This window comes from Hyalella azteca, unplaced genomic scaffold, assembly GCF_000764305.2.
Source record: "Hyalella azteca isolate HAZT.00-mixed unplaced genomic scaffold, Hazt_2.0.2 contig624, whole genome shotgun sequence".
NCBI lineage: Eukaryota > Metazoa > Arthropoda > Malacostraca > Amphipoda > Hyalellidae > Hyalella > Hyalella azteca.
Window position 1 is genome coordinate 141,714 of NW_025930964.1, and position 18,128 is coordinate 159,841.

At 36.7% G+C, this 18,128-nt stretch overlaps 1 pseudogene; it reads right to left on the bottom strand.

Annotated features, from left to right (window-relative positions):
- Positions 1-12,293: 12,293 nt before the first annotated feature.
- LOC108681897 lies at positions 12,294-18,122 on the bottom strand (annotated as a pseudogene).
- Between the last annotated feature and the right edge of the window lie 6 nt (positions 18,123-18,128).

Below are 18,128 nucleotides of genomic sequence, written 5' to 3' on the forward strand. Positions count from 1 at the left end.
GCAGAAATACGTTCCAACGGATACGCCTCTCGTTTTTGTTTTGTAGTTAGTCATTTTTGTTTTGTTTGCGGCTTCAGATAATTGGTGCATAGAAAAAACAAGTGTATTTTTCTTATTCTTTATTGAACGGAAATTTTTGTTACATTAAATGCGTGACTATAGTGAGTTTGACTATTAGGTGAAACAATTGTTGATCTAACAAACACTTTGGACTTAATAGTCCTTTTTTTCAAGATATGCAATCAAATTCTTCTTTCCTTTAATCCACGTGCTATAAAAGTTATGGAATTGTATAAGAAGTTACAATTTTTCGAGGTAGAATTATTTGTCAAAATTCTCTTCTGACACGTAGTTATTTTGCTTTACAACTGCATTAGACAGGTTTTTGTGTTATGCATTCATTCTAGTTGAAATCTTGTATCTGTAGAATTTCAGACGGCTTTTTTGCAATCGCCGATTTCATCAATGAATCTACTGTGAGCGGAACCTTTAACCTTTATTAAATTCTCAGTTTCTTTTGTCTTTCCATACCCTGAATAATACCGGATGTATGTCCCAGTCTGAAGTGCTTAACGTATTTTAAGGCACTTTGGAAATGATAACAATTCTTACGGTAATTGTCACAAGAGTCGGTCTCAAGTGAAGTGGAACAGTTGTGATTGAAGTAGCCTGAGTGAACTGCTGAACCTCTCAATCGAACCTCTTGTTAGAGTTTCATCATTATTGATTATATGTTATTTATTTGTCAGCGCACATGAATTAATATGTTGTAAATATAAATTTTTACAAGCGGATGTCGAATTGTTAATAGTAAGTTCTTGAAAATTTTCCTCTGCATGGTAGATTGAAATGACTAGCGCATGTTGCCAAACGATCCTCATCTCGGTTACTAAGTTATAAAGAAGATGCCGCTGTTCTAAGTTTTAGTACATCTATTTACGAAACATGGTAGTACACGAGGCATTTTCGAGATCGATCCACTTGTAATAAATGTTTTAACTTTAGGCGCATCATAATTGCCGGTACTTCTGTCCATGTTAAACGGAATACATAAATTGGCAATTGCAATGATGGCAAATTGTGACATCCCTCCACTAAGTCAGGCAAGTTGAAGAGGTGCTTCTAGTCGAGGAAAAACTTGACGATTCTTCGCGTTATCTCGGACCTGCCTTACTAGAGTATCGAAATAAGTGGAAAGATGAATAAATGAAACGAAAACACAACTGCCAGAAGTTTCTTGCAGTCTATTCAGCTTAGGGTACTAGTGGAAAGAGTGGTAGTACAACAATAACGAAGACACTCGAAATGAGTCGGTACGCGGTATTACTGTACGTAACCGACCAGTTCCTAATAGAGTAGGTAGGTTGTACCACAAAAACGAAGACTGACAAGAGCTTAGCTTACACGAGGCTACGGACGCCCGCACGCGTTAGTCAACGTGCGTGCACCGTGCAAGGGCAGTGGCCTTCCTACGAGATGTGACTTTTTTTACGTTTTTCAACAACGTATCAACTTTCTAGCTAACTTGTTTAACTACTCCCGACATATACCAATCGAATAATACTGGAAAAGAAACTGCGATCGTCATGACAGTTCATTCGGGAATCATGCCTCAGAATCAGATTAATATGCGATGTGATTGTTAATATGAATAAGATCAGAATCAAATTCATGTGCGAATCCGATGACTCATCATGAATCATGAATCATGCCTCAGATAATAAAAATTCAGCGGGCTCTTTGGATTAACTTGTTCAATAAAATTACATCCATAAAGATTCATAAATTTATATCGTTCGCCGCTGTGCCACATTTCAAAATAATAAATTGATCAAAACTCTACGACTTTAGTGAGGCTGATTCTGGACCTATCCTACATAACTCGGATGATACTTATGGATTATGACAGTGAAACAGGTTGATTGATAATAAATAAATGAAAAACCAATACTACATATTAGACACGCCGACTCAGTGGGTAGTACACACGTACTAATCGTACTATCCATAAGCCGCTCCACGATATTACCCTAAATAACCCTATCAACTACGTTGCTAAACCGCAACTAACACGCTACAGTAGTACAGCTACCCATGACCTACGCTGTTTACGCTAACAATTAACGCTCATTAGGGGAGAATGAAACACCGAAGACGAACCTCAGCATTTCAAATTTTAACGAATCAACCTGTTACAGAGGTGCGTAGTTTGAGAACCAAATTAAACGTGTAGTTCCTCATTTAAACCCAGATCACATTGACTATACGCCCGACATTTTTAAATTCTACACATCATCTTCCTCCGTGTGGTGAGGAATTTCTGTCACAGTGGTAGCAATAAAGTATTTCTGAAACTATAGTCCATGGACCATGGCAATTGTTAACCGATCCTTGATAATTGCTTCCGCCTTACTAGTATAAAATGTGCAGTCAATCTCGCTACTGACAGTCAGCTCCACTTCAATTCGTTAGTTAGTAGAACCTGACCCCGCGAAGGCAAGCTTATTTCAAGCTATATGTAGTACTGTAAAACTATCTAGTCCATCCGATGATTCCGTGAGAGCGTTCGTTCTTATCTTTGCTACCGATAACTGTATTTTACGCTGATTTTACACAAATGTATTGGAATTTAGTTATTGTAGAATCGCACTCAAGCTTGAAACCTCACGATTTTCAATTTCGTTGCAGAAACCTTACTACTGATTCTTGGATCGGATCTTCTGACCTTCGCCAGAGAAACCCGTGTTGTCTTTACAGCAAAGCCGAATATTGCTGATGCCAACGCATAAAATGCTACTAAAAATTTTATTATTAACTGTTAAACAGTAAGTATTTCCTGTGAAAACCCTGCAACTATTGAAACTCTTAGAAACAAATACAAATTTTCCTCAAGGTTATGTTTTTCGCGACTTAATTCACTCGGCCAGTTAGCAAGATCGGCAGACTTAGCTCTTACAAGTCCACTTCGTTTGACAGCTGAGTGAGTACCGCTGACCAGGCACAGAGTTGACAGTGACTCAGGTAACTACCTTCCTGGGCTTGCGTTACTGTCAATAGTCGCTGTGAGATGAAATTTAGTGCGCAATTTATCACACGACAAAAACGTTTAAAAAAGGCACGATGATGCTTCGTGATTTTATGTAAGGATTCTAAACGTCTGCTGCTTGCTCGTTTTTTTGGATCCAGTTTGCGGTTTGTCATTTTTTAATAGTGGGGGCTGCAGAATGGGATTAGTAAATTGAAGCAACAACTATGCCGAACAAGAGCAAGGTCTTGTATTAGACTTTGAAAATCATTTCATACAGCGAACGAAAAAGAGTTGAAGGTTAATAAGAAAATATAAATCTGCACAGAAAACTCTGAAGTGTATTTGTTTTCGGAGGAATGAAAAGACTTTGCTAGATTTTATAGAAAAAAATTTGGAATAACAAATAAAATTGGAATTTTGATCCACTATCGAAAACGAATTTCAGACCACTAAACGGATGATGCGTCATAAACGTGCAATTAGTTATTGAGAATAGAGTGAAAATATAAATATACAAAAAAGAACAGGTATACCAAACTATATAAATCTTGCTCTTGAAATTATTAATTTAGGAGAGTTTTGGAAGAGTGCGATTCAAGAGAACACAAAATGCTCTCAAAATCAATAATAATTATAGTGATGTCAGCGCTGATTAAACCATCTCGGCGTGTCACAGTATATTAATTATATAAGAATGCGGCCACTCTGCCGGTCTCGAGTTTCATATCCAGTTGCGGGGTTCTAACCCACAACTCGCCGTTCTACCGTTGGTGGCCTTAATTAAACACAATGTTATTCCTAGTTTTATGATGTTGATATCGAATCAGCGATCAAAGTTCCAAGTTCATACAGAAGGGAGAAGTAAAAACCAGTATCCATTATAAACTTAGTACGAATCATGCATGCTTGTATTTTTAAATAAGCACAGTATCCTTCGTTCCTGGAGATTATGCTAGCATTGTGCGTTGAAAATCAAGGAAGTTTCAACGAAATGATCTCCGTGGCAGTAAAATTTTATGAGTAAATTCCGTGGAATGAATGTCACATGAATACGAACTTTTAAACTTTTCAATGACCTACATATACGATTTTTCGTGATTGGCATGAAAAAATTGCTCATCACAAACCATAAATGTGAAAGATGCGGTCGAATTGACATTTAATTTAGAGGGATGAAGTTTTATTACTCAGATTAGATTAAAAATGAGAATTTTTGAAAATTACGAAGTCAATTGAAAATGGCATAGCATGGCAGTTACATGGCATGATAAAATTGATGAAAAGATATGTATCATGTAATGCAATGAATCAAAATGACTGCTTTTTAATTATGTTGACAGCATGTCAGTCTATATTCGGATAAAACAATGCATTTTTTCACTTCTATAAAAACAAAAGGAGTAAAAGTTTGTCTTCTATGATATCATATCACAATACCACTGAAGATATGATTCATTCGCCATTTTTTAGTTTAGGCAATATAGCTCCATTTATTTATCACGAATGTGAGTCGGTGAAGGATCAGTAAATAGGTTTATGGGAGTAGCAGGGATAAATTGAGCCTCCTTAAAGTGTTCACCGGAAATTCTTATGGTTTGAACTTGTCTTGCCGTATATCTATCGTATTTCACCCACATCAATGAGTGAGATTTGTTCAAATAGCGCTATAATTTTAGACCCTATGTAGATCATCCTGACCCAGTTTGGACAGGCATAATAGCATAACAGTGCTAGGTGCAGAAAGCGTGTTACTTATTGGACCGAATGAGCCACTAATACTTATTGGATTGGCTCATTCGGTTACTTATTGGACCACTAATTTTTCTGAGTATCCAATCCATTTGAACTGCGGGCACTACTAAAATATAGGAAATAACTTCAAAGCGAAATGAAATCTTTGAAAACAGCGAAATGAAATCTTTGAGCAATGGCGATCAGGCAGGTTGATGTTATCATTCAATTTCGAAAGTGCAATGTCTGAGCTCTGGATTTCTGGGAGAAATTGTGTTATATTTTGACTGAATATTTTCGTCAGCTTGAATATTTTCTACATGTTCAAACGTAGGCGAGCATTTTCTTCATGTTGAATATTTTCTCTGTGTTCAATCGTAGGAGAATATTTTCGTCATGTTAAATATTTTCTCCCTTTTAAACCGTAGATTAATATTTTGGCCAGGTTGAATATTTTCTACATGTTCAATCGTATCGTAGGAGAATATTTTCTTCGTGTTAAATATTTTCTCCAGGTTAAATTGTTGGAGAATATTTTCGTTATGTTGAATATTTTCTCCATGTGAAATCACAGGAATATACAAGTCCTGTGCCGAAATCCTGCATCTCAACACATTTGGAACAATTGACTTGATAAAAGGATTGAAATTTGCCGCATTCAATAGCGTGCTAATATTATGTAAGTTCAAATGATTCAATTCTTGAGAGTTAGAGAGATATTGTTAAACTATAGAGATCTTAAAATACAGTGAATGAGGATAAAATTTTAATAATTAAATTTGAAGACTGGTTCGAAGTCATGTTGAACACATATATAATCCTTCCACTGCTTGGTTAAATGAAATTTACCTGGATGAAACAATTTTAATTAAAAAAATTCGTAAGCATTAGCAGCCTAATATTCGTATACAAAAATAAGTTTACAACCAAATCAGTGAAGCCTGAAAATAACAGTAAATTATGACGGTATTCGAAGCTCGTCTTAACAAATAAGTCTACAACCAAATCAGTGAAGCCTGAAGATGGCAGCAAATTATGAAGGTGTTTGAAGCTCGTCTTATCAAATAAGTCTACAACCAAATCAGTGAAGCCTGAAGATGGCAGCAAATTATGAAGGTGTTTGAAGCTCACATGAATCGCCAGGCAATCAGGGGTCGGCGCCCCAATGTTTGTCGTGCGTCTGAAGGAACGAGACAACAACGCTTGACGGACGCACAGGCAGCTGCGGCCGCGGCTCTGTCGCTCCCTACATGTGCTGCGTGACGACGTAATGAAAATTACGTTAGCGATAATTACGTTAGCGATAATTACGTTAGCGATATTTACGTTAGCGATAATTACGTTAACGATAATTACGTTAACGATAATTACGTTAATAATTAAGTTAATGATAATTACGTTAAGGATAATTACGTTAACGATAATTACGTTAACTATAATTACGTTTAACGATAATTCCGTTAATGATAATTACGTTTACGATAATTACGTTAATGCTAATTACGTTAGCGATTATTACGTTGACGATAATTACCTTAACGATAATTACGTTAGCAAAAATTACGTTAGCAAAAATTACGTTAGCGATAGTTACGTTGACGATAGTTACGTTAACGATAGATACGTTAACGATAATTACGTCAACTATATTTACGTTAACGATATTTACGTTAACAATAGTTACGTTAGCGATAATTACGTTAGCGATAATTACGTTAACAATAGTTACGTTAGCGATAATTACGTTAACGATAATTACGTTAACGATAATTATGTTAACAATAATTACGTTAACGATAATTACGTTAGTAATAATTACGTTAACGATAATTACGTTAACGATAATTACAATAACGATATTATTATTATGGAGACTATTAATCGTGGTAGCACAAATAATATGTTGATCGCAATAAATATTTAATTTGAAAATGTCATTCGGCTATTATCGGGAGAATTAATAATCACGGTAATGTTACATATATATTGATCACAGTTTACTTGTTAACGTCGTTCACAGCGATAAATATAGTAAAGATTAAAAACCTTAGAAGTGCACCTGATATATAGAACATTATATACATTTTAGTTTATGTCGTTAGTAGCGATAATTACGTCTGGAGCTTATTAATCATGACAGTGCAACTGATATTGTTCATGATATCGTTTTTATTTGATAATCATCGTCGTGGGCTTATTGATCATGACAGGGCAACAGATTATGAGCACGATTTTTCCCTTTTTTGATGCCGTTCCAAGCGATAACTATCGTTAGCCAAGCGATAACTATCGTTAGCTCAAGCGATAAAAATCGTTAGCTCAAGCGATAACTATCGTTAGCCAAGCGATAACTATCGTTAGCTCAAGCGATAAAATAATTACGTTAGCGATAATTACGTTAACGATAATTACGTTAACGATAATTACGTTAGCGATAATTACGTTAAATATAATTACGTTAACGATACTATTATTTTGAAGACTATTAATCGTGGAGACTATAAATCGATATTATTAATTGCCTCCGATAATTATTATGGAGACTATTAATCGTGGTTGCACAAATAATATATTGATCGCAATAAATATTTAATTTGAAAATGTCATTCGGTAATTATCGGGAGAGTTAATAATCACGGTAATGTTTCATATATATTGATAACAGTTTACTTGTTAACGTCGTTCACAGCGATAAATATAGTAAAGATTAAAAACCATAGAAGTGTACCTGACATATAGAACATTATATACATTTTAGTTTCTGTCGTTAGTAGCGATAATTATGTCTGGAGCTTATTATCACGACAGTGCAATTGATATTGGTCATGATATTATTATTATTTGATAATCATCGTCATAGGCTTATTGGTCATGACACTGCAACAGATTATGAGCACGATTTTTTCCTTTTTTGATGCCGTCCCAAGCGATAACTATCGTTGGCTTATCAACCATGGCAGCGCAGCAGATATTGATCGCGCTCTATACCTTTCATTTCAAGTCCTGAACCATTTTTACTGTTCCTAAAAAATGTAATGGTGGTACTTAATTTTATTTATAATTTTTCAGAAAAAAATTATAGAATTCATGAAAACTGCTTTAACCGTACTAATTATATAACTATTTTACCATTATTTAGTGAATGAGGTTATAAATATTGTAATATATATCTATCATTTCTCGAACATTCATCCATGCATGTGGATTGCGATTTCCTCTTAGCTCTACGCATAAGAAAGTCGAATTTATAAAAGTTATTTTAGTATTCTTCAATTAGATTATCAGTAATAAATTTATTCAACAAAAATATTACGATTAAAACAATTAATTCTACAATTAACCTGATTATTTTTTCAATTTTTAAGCTTTCGTCGATACATCGAATACAGAAAATGTCATTTTTTATTATACGGAGAACAATCATAACAAATTTGTTACAAAATACCAGCAGCGAATAGAACGATAATAATAATAATACAGAATTCATAGAGAACATACACTCGCAAATGGAAATAAATTTACTTCCGTGAACTCGTTTGTACTCACAGGCATACTATACCAGAGATTACCACAGTCTGTGGTATAGTCTGATCTAGACTATACCACAGGCAGACTAGAAATTTACATTTCAACACCTTGAAATAAAAGTAAAAAATGATAGTTGATGAGAATTGAATAAAATTTTAGCCACAAAATTCATGAGGAAAAATTCACCAATTAACTATCTAGGGTAACATTCTAAGGCTTCATGGCTGAGTTACCCTAGAACAATTTTACCAAACAAGCGCGTGCGACTCGCCTGCTTTTTTCAGAGCAATTCCCACTGCTCATAGCTTCTTTTTTGTAAACACTCTCTTCCGCCGAACACGCTTTTGAAGGAAAAAAATGTGTTCACAAAAACACCTCCACGCGGCAAGCGGGTTCCCCTTCTAGCCGCTTCTGTCATTGGCTTCTCCCCTCACTTGGTGCCTTCTCCCCTCACTTGTTGCCCTTCTCCTTGCAACGTCAATATAAATTTCTCGAGAAGCGCTTGACGGAAGGAATGCTGGTTGAAGAATGCTGATCTAAAGATATGAAAGTTCGATAAAAAGTTCAATTTGATGTTTCATCAACTAAAGTTGGAGGAAGTACGAGATTGATACCTTACATTGGGAATTTAAAATCTGATATCACTTTCAATTTATTTTGAAATCGCATCCTTTTAATTTAAAAATCAATATCCTATCTTAAGTAAGCCACAAGCCAGATTCAGCTCGTAAAAATTCAATGACCTCTTTACTTGAAATTGAATTGCATGCAATGAACATTAACCCCAGTTATATTCCCCAGTAATTGTTAACTAAATTTGGCGCCTCCCTTATATCCAAGTTTAAATGAGAAGAGGTAAACCAATTCCTATAACGATTATTTTACTTACCAATTCTTTCTAGCACCATTACCGTGACCAGTCATACCTACCACCTGCGGGCCGTGCGCTGCACAACTGAGGTATACGCTCTCTATTACACTTTTCAAGTTTTTAAGATGAATGGATTAAACTGAAGTAATAATGTGATAATAGGCTTTATTGTGGCTTTTTTTATTAACTAGAAAAAAATTGAATGCCTTTAACCGAAGTAATAAGTGATATTAGGCTTAATGGCGACTCGTTTAACTAGAAAAAATAATCAGCAAGTCGTTCTAAACCTCAAACTTTTTAGAACTCACCTGACGTTAATACAAGCAGATGCTCCTAGAAGGCCTGGAAAACACATTACATTGTTTCATACAAGACTCTTTTTAGCGCATTTTCTCATTTATTGAAAAAAGACGCTATTGTGCTCGTCATGTCCGTCTGTCTGTCTGTGACTTCATGTTGCCGATTATCCATGTTACTCGACAACAACGAGAAAATGCACTCTCTGTCACTCGTCTCTCACTACAGTGAGGATATTGCTCTTTTTTTCTTCTCTGACCCAAACTAATGTCCACGTGATATTCAACAACAACAGATACATTATGCATTGCGTATCTATGTGTTCGTGGCGGAAGATACTCACTCCAGAAAATGGTCGTGGCGTAAGATGGTGAGGCCGGTTCACTACTTCACTTTACCCTTGACGCTAATTTATATGAGCTCTCATCGATGCAACGGTTGGTGTAGGACATATGTTGCTTCCTACACACAACCTTACCAAAATGCTCAGCGATGATTTCAAAATTAATTATCATATATTAACGTAAATAAATGCATGCATGTACAACTGAAAATTCACTGGATATCGACTAGGGTATCTGCAATGAATTTAACAATTCATCACGTTTATTGATATCCAAAACATCGGATAGTTTTCCAGGTCGGGTAGACCTGGAAAACTATTTTTTGGTTCGATAAATGTCGATCTGCGACCAAGTAAATATGCACTCGTTAATTGAGCGGACGTAAATATTGACAGAGTAGTGACGAATTTTTAGCAACCGTCGAAATGACGGTTGCTAAAACAAAAATAATCCAATATTGGCAATGAGGTATCTGAGAAACCCAAAGACTTTGAAATAAAAGCTCATAAAATCATTGATTATCTCAAAAATTGGAGGGCAATTCTAGACGGCCATTGATGGAATGGCTCATCCACCTTTTTCCAGGCCGAAAGTATGTAATTATTGCGGAAAACAAGTTATATCAACTAATGTCTTGTTCGTTGTTAAATATTATGATGGACTTCTAATGGGCTGACTGATGAAGGGTTGACTGATGAATTAAGGGTTGACTGATGAATTAAGGGTTGACTGATGGCTTGGCTGACCTAATGTAGGCTCGAGTGATCTGCTATAATAGTTCGTCTGATCTAATGATGGTTGAACGTATCTAATGATGATATTAACAAAAAAAATAAAGTTTGATTGATCCAATAATGGTTTGTCAAACCCAATAAACCTAAGTTTTTTTCTGATCTCAAGTAAGCTGTTCGTCTTACCGGTGTTTATATTTTATCTAAGAACTTAAGACGTTACATTTGAACAAACAATAAAATTCCCAGTAATGGTCTATTTCCAGGTAGTCAATACGACCTGCCAAATTCATTTAAGCAGCAACTGTAACGGTAGAGATAGTTGCTGTAAACACGTCTGCAGTCGAAGCGAAGAGAACACACCTCTAGCAGCAATGAACGAAAGTAGCACCTTAAATAACAAAAAAAGGTGCATAAGTAGCACCTCTTTACACACTCGTGTGAAGAGCTGCTACACATCCGTGTATAGAGCTGCTACACATCCGTGTATAGAGCTGCTACACATCCGTGTATAGAGCTGCTACACATCCGTGTATAGAGCTGCTACTCCATACAACAGTGTCGGACACATGAGCAGCTGTAGCTGCCACATCTGCTGCAGACGCGGCAGGCGTCGCATCGACCGCGGCTGGCAGAGCTCCAGCTGCAAGCGCCGGGAAAGCGGGACTTGAGAGAGGGAACGAGAGTAAAGAGAGGGAATAATAGAACTGAGAGGGAAGAAGAAAAGAGGGAAGAAGAAGAAAAAGGGGAGAATGACGAGAAATAGGAGAGATGAAGAGGAATAGGGTAGATGAAGAGGAATAGAAGAGAAAAGGTTTGACAGAGGAACGAGAAGATAAAGAGTAAAATGAAGAAGTAGAGTACAAGGGAAAGGAAAAAGGAGAAAAGTACAAGGAAGAAAAAACTGAGAAATGAACATAATCAAAGTAGGAGAAAAACTCAGAGAAAGGAAGTAATAATGAATGAGGAGGGAATGTATAAATGAAGCGAACGAGGGGAGGAGAGGGAGAATTCCTGAATGGAGAAATGGATTAGGGAGGGAATGCGAACACAATTCAGAACGAGGGAGGGAAGATAGTGCGGTTTGAGAATGTCGAGGAGTTACTGGATCACATCTTGATTGAAGGATTGAGCTCAAAGTTGCGAAAAAGGTGAAAGCAAAGTAAATCTTTTTATTTAGCTGTTTTTCCGCCACCGTATTTTTTCTGACAGTAGTAAAAAATAAATAAAAAATTGAGCAGAACATATTGAATTCAATTAAAAAAATTCCTATAATCAGTTGACATAGTTTGCTTGTCCTGCCCTAATAAATAGTAATTGTTTTCATTGAAATAACCTGCACTTTCTTCACAGTTCGCCTTACAAATATGAAAAGAAGTTCATGAATGCTCTCTTACCATCGTAACTCAACAAATCGAAGTTTTTGTTTCGATTATATGAAAGCAAATGGAACTTTAAAGGACAGTGAGGGTAGCCGTTGCTACGTGTCACTGGTGTAATTATTTTTTAATTATACATAGAAATTCATTCTGTAAAAATAAAGGTCATTTTCACGTAACTTAAATTAAAATGGCGGCAATACCACCTGATGCTTAAGCTGTCTGTTATTCATTACTGATGTATCTATAATTATTGCATCTCAATGACATTGAATTCCCGTATAAAATTTTGCATTGTACCAACGATCAGAGACAAATTTCTTAAAAATTATTTCACATACTCATTGATTTCATTGCTGTACGATCATGAAAACGACAATGGAACTAAGCGAGCGTATCCTGATATTTTTCTGGAGTTGGTTGACGGGGCAGCGAGAGTGGGCGCTGATGCACGTAGCAGATGCAGCTCAGATGTGGAGTTGTTGAATAGTTTGCATAGTGCCTTAATTGGGTACTGTAACTGTACTGCATCTGTACTGCCACTGCATCTGTACTGCCACTGCATCTGTACTGCCACTGCATCTGTACTGCCACTGCATCTGTACTGCCACTGTATCTGTATAGCCACTGCATCTGTACTGGTACTGCATCTGTACTGCCACTGCATCTGTACTGCCACTGCATCTGTACTGCCACTGCATCTGTACTGCCACTGCATCTGTACTGCCACTGTATCTGTATAGCCACTGCATCTGTACTGCCACTGCATCTGTACTGCCACTGCATCTGTACTGCCACTGCATCTGTACTGCCACTGCATCTGTACTGCCACTGCAGCGGTACTGCCACCCAATTAGTGAGGCATAGCTCGGCTGTCCCGGTTATGTCTTCCACTCGCATTTGATCACCCAGGCTGTGCGATGGAATTGTTTCCAAAAATTCAATTCAAATTAGATGACACACTAAATTGTTCCTGTCAACAACTCAAAGTTTTGTCTTTATGACTTCAGTTCGTGCCGGTGTTGCAATTTTTTTAATTATTTGGTCATGTACCATCAAATTTAAACGCCCTACTGGAATAAAAAATGTTTTTGCTGATTGAAACAAAAAATGCTCTTAAGCGCATATATGTAGTTCTACAATTCAAATATTATGCTTATTTTTAATTATTTTCATTTCACCGCCTTATATTGCAAATGTGAAATAATCTTCACGTTCTGGATAAAATTTAAAATGTGTTACTTATTGTCTTTTAGCATTAATTTTTTATGTTATTTAATCTTTGTTTACGAAAAACATTTGTTGACATTTGAAACATAGAAACAGAATTTTCATATTGACAGAAATATTGCTAGAATGTTCATATTAGTTGGAATTAAAATTCAATTAGATCACCAATAGTTTATATATTTTTTCTTCCAATGTGCATACATTCACGGATCAATGCTATACACAAAGCTGAGATTTCTTTAACTTTTTTCAACACGGGAGGAAAATGACAACGGTTGTACTCAAGATGTATTCAAGTCGAAGATTGATGCACCAAATATGAGCATGTTTACTGATGTAAACATTTAAGCATAGAGATGTATTATGCACATGTCACACATAAACCTTCATGCCAGCTCCCAATCATAAACTTTTGCACAAACTTTAAAAACAAACACAAACAAATTAACTCGAGTAAACTTCAGTAAACTTATTTATGGTCAAACCTTTTGTTCTTCACGAATCGCATAAAATTTATTTGTATAAATGTTTCGAGTCAATATCAGTAACAATTTTCTATCGAATTTTAGGACATATAGAATATTTTCTCCGGGTTATGAGTGCATTATATAAACTATGGCCTTCTCTAGTTTGACAATAAATAACTGAAATTTTCACGAGGTTGATTATATTTTAAATCCCCTGCAGAAGATCATCTAAACCATTTTGTTGTTTATATGTCAAATGATACTTGATTTTCCTACTGAAGACTGAAATCCCAAAGAGGCAGCATTTCTCGCTAAGAGTCCTAACACAAATAGAGTTCTACTGCAATAGCTCTCCTCCTACTTTATTCGTATTATAAAGAGCATAAATTTTTAAGGAAAAAGTTTCTACAAATATTACATTGCGATCGTCTATTTGTGCAAAATTCACATGCAGGATTTACATTTAGCAATACTTGCCATTCATGGCGGTTATAGTAGTCTTTTACGGTAATGAACTAATTTCTTATTGACAATAAACCACTATTTGTTCATCCTAATAAAATGTAGGCAGTTTATATCTTACTATTCAAACCTTAAAAATTCGAATTAAGTAAAATATTAGCAAAGTATCAAGTAAACAAGTTTTTATGTTGCTTGACGCCCATTGTCCTATTGTATGTTAAACACATTTCGACTGAAGATTTCGCATTACAACATTTCAGGACAATACTCACTTGAATCTCAGAATCAGTAAAAACCCAAATCATAGAAATTGCCACGTATATGCAGTTTTCTTCATTGACTGGGCTTTTATTTCTTGAATTTTAGTTTAAATGGTGATGGACTGGTCTCCGGAACGTTTTCAAAACAGTTATTGTGAATTCACTTGGCGTTTTCTAAACATTCCAACTTGGTATTTGAGGGAACTGTTTGTCTGACAAGTGTTGTTTGTAAGCTGATGGAATCTGTTGTGAGGGATAGGATTATCGATCACTTGACTGCTCACCATCTAATATCAGATTGTCAACATGGTTTTATTGCCGGCAGATCCTGCACCACTAACTTATTATCTACGTTGAACGATTGGACTCGCCTGCNCTGAACTTCTGGAAGACCATGAGTCCGCACGTGACGAACAGAGGACGGAGGAGGTCTCGGAAAGCAAGGGAAGGCGGCTCAATTCCTTCGTGTCGACGGAACGTTGCGATGTTTGCCTTCATTGTAGTGAGTTCCCGAGACACATCTCGGCCGCTGCGAAGCCAAGAAGGGTGAAACCGAGGCTTCAGTTTCTCTGCCGCAGTAAAGCAAATAACTCGGTGTTTCTGGTATGAGCAAAGCAGCAATGAAGAGGCAAGTTGGGGCAATGGCTGTCACGGTGGCAAGCTCCCTCCAGTTCAGAAAGGCCCCAAGGAGGTACGATAAGAGCATTCCAATGTTACTACTTAACTTGGACAAATTACACAAGCACCCTCGTATATCAGGGTGGGCGATCTCGCTTATGTAAACTGGGGTTACGACTGCAATGATCGCTGTGCACACGCCACCGAAGAAAGATGCTACGTAAAGCATGTAAACATTACTAGCCACCACCGTCAGTACCCAAGACAGGGCGAAGGGGACTGCCACCAAGCACAGAACTTTTTTCCTTCCATATCGTATGGACATTCCAGCGGGCAGTGATCCAAAGAATGCACCCAGGAGAGACAGCGATGCCACCCAAGAACCTTGATCCTGAGAAATAACGATTAACACTTAAATATTTTGCTATGGCATATGCTACTACTCTCAGCGTACCACCGTTGTAAGCAAAGATTATAATAAAAACTTATGCGTAATAAATTGGCATGTTCACCTAGCCTGGAATTTCGCACCTCGCCAGGGAAGTCAGATATCAGAATACAAAAATTATTGATCCATACTTTTTTGAATGACTGAATAACGAAAACACAGAATAGATTGAAATTCGCTATCATCGCATTATAGTTCTAAAAATAATAGTTCCAGATAATGGATTATTTTATTCACACTTTTTCAGTCATCAAAATTAATCAAATAAATCACATTACTGAAGTGTTTTAATCGTGAGTAGTATACGATGGGTGACATTTCATTTCTTATAGTGCCGGGATTAACCTTGCTTATGAAGTATTCTTCTATATTACAATAATACCGATATTCACCTTGCTGATGGAGAAGTGCTGACCCTGAGCAGAGAGGGCGGCCATGGAGGCGAGGGCTGGCGAGGAGTAGCCCTTGCCGAGGCCGGTGCACAGCGGCCCGATCGCCACCGCTAGCGTCGCGAGGACCTGAGCATGGCAGCACTGACAGCCTCAAGTCGGCCGTCATACCTTATCGCAAATACTAACTCATATTCAGCCCACAGTCGCCGATAAAAACTGCTTGCTAATGGCCACTTCTATTCACCAAAAGCCTACAGTCGTCGGAAAAAACTGCTCGTAAACTGTTACTTTTATTGACCAACAGCCTAATTTATTTGGTGAAAACTGCTTGAAAATAATCTCTTCTATTGACCAACAGAATGTAGTCGTCGGTGAAAGCTGCTTAAAAATAGTGCAGAAAAAGAAAACTAAACATGGAAATATAGGATAAAATTCCTATTTTTGATATTTCACATTTCACGAGCATTCCAGTTAACAAAAATGTAGAAAATGTTCTCCAAATTAAAGCAGTCTTCTCACAGCAATCAACCTGCGAAATAAAATACTAACTCCCAAAATGTCTTTAGGTTTACATTACCAAGAAACTCTCGTCGAAAAGTGTTCGCATCACGCTCGTTCAGAATTCGAAGTTTAACATTCATTTCAGAATCCCCATAGTGTTAACGAACATGGTATGTTTACACAGTAATAACGAAAGTGGACGACTGGAAATAACGCCTTCAAATCTTTACTTAGACGGATCTCTGCCACTCTCCAATCGAAATTGTAACGGGACAAATTTGAGATTTAAAGAGGATTCGGTATAGTGTAAACCAAAGCATGGTAAAAAATTATGACGCCTTGTCAAAAAGATGAAGATTGCTATTACTAATAACAAAATTGTATTACTAAATCAATTATTTCAAATGACAGCATACGTTTAATGAAAGGCATTATGCTCATCAACATCAAGCGACATTCAATAATTCATTCGCAAAATGGAGGTTAAGATAAGAAAAATACATTGAAATCATGCTAAAATCCGATCTTTAGAAAAATTAAACACTAAAACAAAGCTTATTAGCGGTGAAAGTATTGTATAGCACTTGCAAATTATTCGCTTGCGAAAACGCCCAGAGATGATGAGCAACTTCGTTGCATGGTTAGGTTAATGTTTACCAACTGACACCGGAAGACTTCCAGTCTTCAACTTGCCATTACAGTTAACCTTCTACCGCCGTATGTCACTCTCCGGGAACATAACTTTCAACTCAAATTATAAGTAAACTAGTGAGTGTAATAACCTGATTACGTTGGTACACAAAAGAGAACATTTTAAAGTTGTCGTACGTGGCGGCAACCATCGGTACAAGTCATTTTGCGCTCACGAGCAACGTATCCTTTTCGGCTAGGCTTGTGCGACAATATTGCTCCGGTTACTCATTTCAGGCTTAAAGATAGAGGGTTAAATTTCTTCCCTCCCTGAAAATCGTGAATTAGGACATTAGGTTTACCATGGATTCAAATACTTTTCGCCATTTTGATCAATTGCGCCAACTTTGTCTCGGCTAAGCCAAGGAGTGTTTACGTTACTTTTCAACGGCGGCGATTCGATCGAAGAACATTGCCATGATTTGGGGTCCATTTAATAGAGGAGAAAGATGAATAAATTTAATAATATGATATATTATAATCCATCAGTCGTTCATTATTCAGAATCCCAGAGCATGGTGCATTTTAGTATGGCGTTTCTAATGCTTATTTAGTGTGACGGGCACTCTACACCATTTAAAAATTTCTTAGTAAGGACACGTCAGCTGCGGTCAGCTGGCAACCTGGCATTTCCCCCAGGAAAATTTATATGCTCTAGGCAGTTTTGGGATAAACTTCAACTGAAACCTATCGATTTTATACATAGTTACACGATATTTATCTGATAACTGTTGCGGATCATTTTTTATTTATAAGGAGGCAGTATAACAAAAAATCTTGACGAGAGCAAGGCAACGTACGGAAAAACAAATACATTGAGGATGGAATGGAAAAGTCATAAGGGTTTACCAGCTAAAACAATCGTTACTCGTTAATAGAGCATCTCTTCAAAAAACTTAATTGAACGGTAATTTACCGAAGAATAAGACGGCTTCAAAGAAGGAAGTGTAAGTCGTTACGAAAGTTACCTCACCTGTGTACAGTGTTGTGGAGTTGGAGACCTCATGTATATGAACTTGCTGTCGGGTGACTTTTTATTCATGTTTCGATTCTTGCAGAAACTAAAATTAAATAACCTTCTTTTCGGTGGCTGGGACCGGTTGTCATTAGGCCATCGATAGTGGTTAGGAATAGTTTTGTAGTTCGTGTAA